Genomic DNA, 9,387 nt, shown 5'->3' with positions numbered 1-9,387 from the left:
AAGTGCCTCACATGCACATCTCATCATGCATTGAGAACATCTCCAAAAATTGTCATTAGGAGATGTTCCCAATAGTATATGAGTTCCCGGGGTGGTGATTGTGGCCTTTGTAGGGGTTCAACTCTATCTACTAAAGTCTGTCCACCGACAGGATGTGGACAATCGTTTGAGCGCCACCTTGGCTTCAATTATGGCTTTGTGGAATCCATTTCAAATGACTAAACTTAATATTTATGCTCACTTTGCTAGCTCCACCTTGCTTGGGTGTTTGGTTCAAGTTCAACATTCCAGATCAACGGGTCCCAGTACAAAGGCTGCCGAGTCGTCAATTTAGTTTGGTGTTTGGACCAGATTACTAATGTGATTGGTCAAAAATAAAAAAAGCTCTGGAGCTGGAACATAAATCTTGTTTCAAATAAAAGCTTCAAAATCAGGGAAAAAATAATGTTTTGCGGTATACCTATCAAAAAGGTAATGTTTATGATAATAGAATTTTCCTTGTGTCAAAATAAAAAGGACTAAGTAGCCAAAAACATTCCCCAACCCCAAATTAAAAGCTAAATAAAAAAGAAAGGGGGCCTGGTTCAGATTACATATGATCTGTAACAGCAGCAGAAACTCAGCTGTGCTTTAATTTCTTTTGCATTCTTTTAATTTTCTTTCACATCTTTGGTGACTGATTATGATTATGGATGCAGACGTTGCGCAATCACTGGGATTTTAAGGCGGGACGTTAGAATAGCAACTCGGAAATGTCTCTTTGGCGCTTAAATCAATAAGGCCACAACTTTAAGTCTTTAAGACCAATCCCCATAATCTGCAAATTAAAGGCAAATGCGGCATACATTACAACGTTCATCAAGGCATTATTATTTCAAAAAAATTAAACAAACTTAAAACAGACTAACAGAGCTTGTGGGCTCCAAATTCTCCACAGGATAAAAATCAACTTGGTGACTGATGGTGTGCAATCCGGTCGGTCCTATCTGTCAATGACTTTGCCTCTGAACGGAGCTACAGGGAATCTGAAACGGAGAAGAGGAGGAAACTCCGGGGGGAACCCGGTGGGATGGCTCCGAAGCTCAAGTTAGAATTCTCTCAAAGGCAAGATAAAACTAGATGGCGCAAATTTCACATACCTTGTTATTGGGGGGTAGGGAGCCTTTTATAACCACCTCGTGCACTCACTTCTAAGCTTATGTCAGGTCGGGTATGATTACCTCTGGGCTCCTGCCAGTTTGGGTGTCATCCCCTCTGCTGGACAGAAGTGCCATTGCTCTCTTTGTCGGAACCGTCTCTGCGACTGGCGACGACGGTGGCAGGTGGCCGTTGAAGTGCGGCTGTCAAGCGTCAGATCCCAAGTCAGTCAGATGCGCTGCCCTTGGATACGGACCTCCTCAGTGTCAGGTATGGTACGTTTGTTTAGTTCGGCGTCTTGGAGGCGAAGTGCTGGAGTGGTGAGCGAGGTGAAGTCTTGAGTTCGGATAGGGGAGTGTCCCGAACTGCCATGAGGCGGGCCAGTTCGGGTCATTGCCTTGTGTGAGGCTCGGGGCCTAATGGAGAGTTTGGCCTCCTTGTAGGGAGTTCGGGCTCCTAGTAGGGAGTTCGGGCTCCAAGTAGAGAGTTCGGACAGTTGGTTCCTCCCTTCGGACTGCCACGTGTTGAGTGATTACGAGGTCGGGCCAAATCTTCCTTCATCAATTGCCCCCCATTCCTCGTGCTAAGGGTCTTGCCTTGGCGCGGGGAGTTCGCAAGGTGGCAGGTGAATTTGTCCCGTACTTCGAATCTCGATTGACTGATAGCGCGAGGTGCGTTGTCAGGGTTCTTTGGGTTTCTTCGAGCGTCCAAAAAGCGGGAAACGCACTGACCTGCCTACAAATGCTAACAGACGTGACAGCGCGTGCTTTATTTCAAAAATTCAAAAAGCGCGCCGCAGGGAGACGTGACAGTAGGCGTCTTTTCAAATTTGAAAACGTGCCGCTGCTGCCTTTAATGTGAGGAGACGCGCACTGGCGTCCTGTCAGTTTCAGAAAGACGTGCGCCAATCACGTCTCGATCTCAGGGGACGTGCGGTCAGCGCGACTGCGGGCCGTCAGATTGGCTTTGATCTGTGCTGTTGCTTCTCGGTCACTGTGGGTATAAGTAGTGGGGGACCCCAATCGCTTTGTCACTTCTGCGCTTTGCCTCTTGAGCTCGCGTCCAAGTTTCAGCTCGCGTCCGGGCTTTCAGTTCGCGTTCAAGGTTTTTGCTCGTTCAAGCTTTTTCCCGGGTGAGTACCTTCCTGGAATCCACCTTCTCTCCTCGATGTCTAGCTCGGATAGCTCAGACGATTCTTCAAGTGGGTCAGATGCAGGTTCCACGAACCGAGTTGCATCCCCTGATAGTTCTAGCGAGCCGGAGGTAGAGCTTGAGGAAGAGTTCGAACCCATAGATCGAGTCGCCTCGGGTAGTTTGGTGTCCACCTCTCGTCGGTACAACCGTTCGTCTATTATGACATATTTGGCTGCCTGGTGCTACACCCTCTTGGCTGCATTGCGGTCCGTAGGGAGGGATCCATCTAGCAAGAAGCTCGCGAGTGGGTCGATCCCGCTCGACTCTACTTCAAGTACGGGAGCGACCTCCTCTGCCCCACCGAGAATGCTAGGCCGAGGTAAGTCCTCTATGTACACGGTTCTCATGGTGTTGTGACTCGTGCTAGCTAACCGGGACAGGGCATCGGCCTCAGTGTTTTCTGACCTCGGGATTTGCCTGATGAAGTGTGACTGGAAGTTGAGCAGAGCCTCCTTTACTTTGGCCAAGTATGCGATCATAGTGAGCTCGCGTGCTTCGTATTCGCCCGTAACCTGGTTGACCACGAGCTGAGAGTCATTACAGATAACTATGTGCTTTGCTCTTACCTTTCGCGCTAGGTTTAGCCCGGCTATCAGTACCTCGTACCTTGCCTCGTTGTTGGACGCCGCGAACTCAAAGCGTAGTGCGTATTCCAATTTCGTGCCACCTGGGCTGCGTAGGACTATTCCAGCCCCGCTGCCCTGCTGGTTCGAGGAGCCATCTACGTGAAGGATCCAGGGCTCCTCATCCCAGTTCGCGTTTGGCCTAACTAGGAGAGATGCCACACTGCTTGCTACTTCACGGGGTTCAGACTCTATTGGCTTGGAGCTCCGGGCTCGCCCGAACTGGGGATCTCGGGCTCAACCGGCCCAGGGGCTTTGAGGCTGAACGTGCACTCGGCGATAAAATCTGCTAAGGCTTGGGCCTTAATAGCAGTTCGTGGCTTATACTGGAGGTCGTACTCGCTGAGTTCAATGGCCCACTTTGTTAGCCGACCAGAAACATCGGGCTTAAGTAAGACTTGCCTCAGAGGTTGGTCGGTAAAGACCACGACAGTGTGAGCCAGGAAATACGGGCGGAGTTTCCGAGCTGCAATTATTAGTGCATACGCTAGTTTTTCTATCTGTGGGTATCTCGCCTCTGCTCCCTACAGAATTTTACTAACATAGTATATGGGCCGCTGGACCCGATCTGCTTCTTTTATTAGTACCGAACTGACCACCTCGTCACTTGCTGAGAGGTACAGTTCTAAGACCTCGCCTTCCTCGGGCCTGGCTAAGGTTGGCATGGTAGCGCGGTAGCTTTTTAGCTCGTCGAACGCGAGCTGGCAGTCTCGGGTCCATTCGAACCCTTTGCCTTTGATTGCCTTAAAGAAAGGCAGACAGTGGTCTGCCGATTTGGACATGAAGCGGCTCAGAGCGGCTATGCGGCCGTTTAGCCTCTAAACTTCTTTCACTTTCTAGGGTGGTCTCATATCTAGGATGGCCTTTATCTTGTCCGGGTTGGCCTCAATACCGCGCCGGTTGACAATGTACCCTAGGAACTTACCCGAGGTGACACTGAAGACGCATTTGTTGGGGTTTAGTTTCATGCTAAATCGACGCAGAATTTGGAAAATAGAATCTAAGTCTTGTATTAACTCCGGTGAGAACTGTGTCTTGACGACCATGTCGTCTACATAACATTCTATTTTCGTGCCAATTATGGGCCGAAATAGCATATTTACAAGTCTTTGGAAGGTCGCCCCGGCATTCTTCAGTCCGAAGGGCATGACCTTGTAACAGTACAGGCCGAACTCGGTTATGAAGCTGGTTTTTTCCTCATCGGATTGGTCCATCCTAATTTGGTTGTAACCTGAGTAGGCGTCCAAGAAGCTTAGCAGCTCATGTCCCGAGGTCGTGTCCACTAGGCGGTCAATCCTGGGGAGGGGAAACCAGTCTTTTGGGCAAACTCGGTTTAGGTTAGTGTAGTCGACGCACATGCGCCACTTGCCGTTTGCCTTTTTCACCAGCACTGGGTTGGCTACCCAGCTCGGGTAATGAACTTCCCTTATAAAGTCTGCTGCGAGGAGCTTTTCGACCTCCTCGTTGACCGCCTTCTAGCGCTCTAGGGCTAAGTTGTGTTTTTTCTGTCTAATGGGTCTGACTACAGGGTTAGTGTTAAGTTTGTGAGTTATAAGGCCAGGGTCAATACCGGGCATATTGGCCGTGGACCATGCAAAAATATCTAAATTTTGAAGTAAGAAACTCACCAGTTCGGTTTGTAGAGGCTCCTTGACGAAAGCACCGATCTGTAGCATTCAGGCCGGATCCGTAGCTGAGGTCGGGATTGCGACCGTATCCTCCGTGGGCGAAGCTCGTTCCTTGCCCTACTTCGTAGGCCGCCCCAGCTCGAGGTCATTGACCGCCTTGATTTTTCCCTTCAGGGTGGCAACATAACACTTGCGAGACTCAAGCTGGTCGCTCCGTGCTACCCCCACACTGAAGCCTGTAGGGAACTTCATTGCCAGATAGTAGGTGGAGACCACTGCCCGCAGAATATGCGTAATTGGCCGCCCTATTATGGCATTGTATGGGGAGGGGGTCGCGACCACTAGGAAATCGTGGTTGAGTCTGACCGCACAAGGTCAAGTGCCGACTTCCACAGGTACTGTTATCTTCCCGAGGGGCCTGACTTCCTCTCCGCTGAAGCCCACCAGAGGAGTGTTTGCGGGCTTCAGCTCGCTTCTCCGCAACTGTAGCTGGTCAAATGCCGACTTGAAGAGGATGTCTGCCGAACTACCTGAATCCACAAGTACGCGCTTGACTTCGAAGTCGCTGATCCTTAGATTTATGACGAGCGCGTCATTGTGGGGGTAGTGGACACCTCACGCATCGTCTTCCATGAAGAAGATCGGTTCTTCTGTCTTCGACCTCTTTGGAGGGTTCTGTTCTTCTCGGGCTACCTCGCGAACTGACGTCCGGGCTGCTGCCGAAGTACACCCCGCTACCACCAAACCTCCCACTATTACATGGATGGTTCCCCGAACTGGCCTCCCTTCCGGAGGCTGTCGTTGCAATGCTTTGGCTGGTCTGCTGCTGGATTCGGGGGCGTCCTTTCCGTGCTCCCCTTGTCGACCTGACTTATTGTTATTATTATTATTATGATGTACAAAATTTCTCAAGTATCCACGACGGATGAGTCCCTCTATCTCGTCCTGGAGATTATTACACTGTTCGGTACTATGACCGTGATCTCTATGAAAACTATAGTACAAATTTTTATTTCTCTCGTTTGGATTCCCCTTTAGGTGAGGTGGCCACTTAACGTATGGGGCGTCTTTGATCGTCATCAAGATCTCGGTCCGCCTCGCGTTTAATGGCGTATAATCCGTCCGAACTGCTAAGGGAGCTTGGGACGGCTGGCTCGGCTTCGCCTCCTGGGCCGGGTTTCTTCTGTCACCTGGGTTGGAGGGCTCACTTTCTCTTTTCCTTTTCTCGACCCCGCCTTCGGTCCTTTGGTTGATTTCTTCCTCTATTCTCATGAACTTGTCTGCGAGCTTGAGGAATTCGGCCACGGCCGCGGGCTGGCTGGCTACTATGTGTCATTTAAACTCCTTGTGCGCTACTCCTCTCTTGGCCGTCGCGAGCTGTACTGCAGGGTCTAATCGTGGTATCTGCAAGCACACTTCATTGAACCACTTGATGTAGCCCCGGATGGATTCTCCTTCTCTTTGGACTACTCCGAAGATGCTTTCCTCAGTTCTGGGGCACTGCTTGCTGGTAACGAAGTGTGCGGTGAAGAACTGCACGAACTGGGTTCAGCTTCTTATTGACCCTGGGGCTAGGTTCCTGTACCAGGTGCGGGCCACCCCCCTGAAGGTGGTGGTGAAGCCCACGCACATGCATGATTCACTGGCCCTAGCAAGGTACATTTGGGACTGGAAAGCATCGACGTGGTCGTTGGGGTCAAAGGACCCATCATACTTGTCCATTGGTGGGAGCTTGAAGTCTCTGGGCATGGGGACTGCCAGGAGTTCTGATGTGAGGGGGGAAGGAACTGAGAGAATTGGGGCAGCTTTTACCTCATCCGAGCTCGTCTCTTCTTTACCTCTGAGCTCGAGCAGGACACGGGTGGCAGTTTGGCTTCGCCGGCGCGTTCGTTGAGTGGTCCTGGTACTGGCGTTGCTGGCCTCTGTGTTGCCGAGCTCGATGGGCCCGGAATGTTGGTAGTCTGCTGCTAGGGCTTTGAATCGGTTCTCTATGAGCGGGAAATCAGGTTTGGAGCACTGAGGTGCTGACTTTGTGGGCGAGGTTCCCGACCCGCCTGCGAGCTACGAGGCGGGGGTGATTCTTTTTTCCCTTCGGCCTGGGGATGAGGCCTGGCTGTTAGGGGGGTTCTGGAGTTGGGAGGCTTCTCCTCGGCGAGGGCGTCCACCCTGAGGGGAAGCCTTAACCGGCTTCAGAGCAGGGTGCCGAGGTGGAAGCAGTGACTGGTTCAGGGGCAGTTGGGGGAACTAGTGCTGATAGTGATGTTGAGAGAGGTGGTGCAGTACTTGGTGCTGCTGGAGTTGATGCTACTAGAATTGTTGCATTTGGGCTTGCATTGCCCGCATGCATTGCATCAGGTCGTCAAACTGGTTCTGGTGGGTCGCTAGGGGGACAGCAGTTGGTTCAGCAAAAGTTGTTTCGACAGGGAGTGGAAGGGGCATGCTCATGGCAGGAAGGTTTACGGGTGCTACTGTTTGTGGTGCATTCAAGCTGGGGATCCCATCCACCGGAAGGGGGATGGTGAACTGTCCGATGCACACCACGGGGACTTGGAGTTGTTCCCCGGTGGTGTTCATCTCTGAGCCACGTCCGACATTGCTGGAAGAAGCCATGAGTGTTGGGGTTTTTGAAAAAAGAAGAGGTTATGAGAGTTTTGGAGGGAGGCTTTTAGAAGCATTTCCCACAAACGACGCCAATTTATGGTGCGCAATCCGGCCGGTCCTAGCTGTCAACGACTTTGCCTTTGAACGGAGCTACAGGGAACCTGAAATGGAGAAGAGGAGGAAACTCCAGGGGGAACCCGGTGGGATGGTTCCGAAGCTCAAGTTAGAATTCTCTCAAAGGCATGATAAAACTAGATGGCACAGAGTTCACATACCTTGTTCTTGGGGGGTAGGGAGCCTTTTATAACCACCTCGTGCACTCACTTCTAAGCTTCTGTCAGGTCGGGTATGATTACCTCTGGGCTCCTGCCAGTTCGGGTGTCATCCCCTCTGCTGGACAGAACCGCCACTGCTCTCTTTGTCGAAGCCGTCTCCGCGATTGGCGATGACGGTGGCAGGTGGCGGTGGTAGGTGGCCGTTGAAGTGCGGCTGTCAAGCGTCAGATCCCAAGTCAGTCAGGTGCGCCGCCCTTGGATACGGACCTCCTCAGTGTCAGGTATGGTACGTTTGTTTAGTTCGGCGTCTTGGAGGCGAAGTGCTAGAGTGGTGAGCGAGGTGAAGTCTTGAGTTCGGATAGGGGAGTGTCCCGAACTACCATGAGGCAGACCAGTTCGAGTCATTGCCTTGTGTGAGGCTCGGGGCCTAATGGAGAGTTCGGGCTCCTTGTAGGGAGTTCGGGCTCCTAGTAAAGAGTTCGGGCTCCTAATAGGGAGTTCGGGCTTATAGTAGGGAGTTTGGACTGTTGGTTCCTCCCTTCGGTGCTCGCGCCTTGGGCATGCTGTTGTGCCGAGTTGTTTGCCTTTGCCACGTGTTGAGTGGTTACGAGGTCGTGCCAAATCTTCCTTCATCAGTGACAAACTTAAAATAGACTAACAGAGCTTGTGGGCTCCAAATTCTCCACCGGATAAAAACCAACTTGGTGACTGATGAGAAGATACATCTATCAATAATGTATAATATCTATAAAAGTATCAATAGATGTAGTTGGCTTATGAAATTTTTACTAGACTTAAATGCTCAATCTCTAAGGTTTGAATTGAAGAATGATCAATGGTAAAAATGTAATTTTGCTTTTTTATTTAATGCTTATCAGAAAATGATTTTTCTTTCTCATTTAATGCTTATCACCTATTATTAAAAATGACAGTTTTACTCTTTACGTTTCCTTAATGATCAAATTTTACCTTTCCACTCTTTACCCCCCATAAATTCATTCTTCCATATTCCATATCCATATACTTATCAACATACCTATGGCTATATTGAAAATGACAATTTCATCCATTCGGTGTGTGTTTTTATCCATCATTTCCAATTTGATTCCTGTCTTCTTTCATTTCTTAAGTAACCACTACTTGTCTTATTAATCTACTACTAATAATCTAAGTGATCACTGGCCAATGACTAGGGATCTATACAACTTAGTGTGGCTGTTAAAAAATGGGCTGGATTTATACTATGAACAGACATCAGAGCCCAAAACTTCCTTTGCTTGAGTGTCTATCTACCAATTGTGACTTCGAAGTTAGAATTGGGTTGAGTCGGACTTAGTTGAGCTTAAACAGATTGGTTAAGTTTATAAAAATAATTATGAATATATTTTTGTACATCCATCTTTTGTTGAGCTTTATAGTTCAATTTAGGAATTGAATTGATTAAAAATATGCACAAAGTCCAATCCAAATTTAGATCAGACCCAAGTATTCTGGCATAGATATAACCCACAGCCCAAAAACTCAGCCCCGACCCATGCAAAAATTAGGATTGGGTGTGGTTAGGCCCACCCAAGTTGTAGCACTAACCGGGACAAAATATAGTTTGATTTGAGTTGAATCAATTAAGTGCAACACTGTAAAAAAAGGTGCAACCACATTTGGGTGAATAAGTATATATCTATACTACTTTAAAAAGTATGAATGACCTCAAGAATATTTTTGGAATTTTTTGAGGACAATTTACCCCTCTATATTTAAATTTATTGATAAAAATGAGGGCAAATAGGGTAATTGGTTATTGATATTAAATGAGTTAAAAAAGGTAATTTGAATACATTCAATTCCTTCTCATTAAATCCAACATCTAAGTTATTAGCTTGCATTCATGTTCATTGAATCATATATTGAAGTCATGTTTGTTCCTTCTCA

Source organism: Nelumbo nucifera, chromosome 4 (genome assembly GCF_055504915.1).
Source record: "Nelumbo nucifera cultivar China Antique chromosome 4, China Antique-T2T, whole genome shotgun sequence".
Classification (NCBI taxonomy): domain Eukaryota; kingdom Viridiplantae; phylum Streptophyta; class Magnoliopsida; order Proteales; family Nelumbonaceae; genus Nelumbo; species Nelumbo nucifera.
This window is presented reverse-complemented; position numbering follows the sequence as displayed.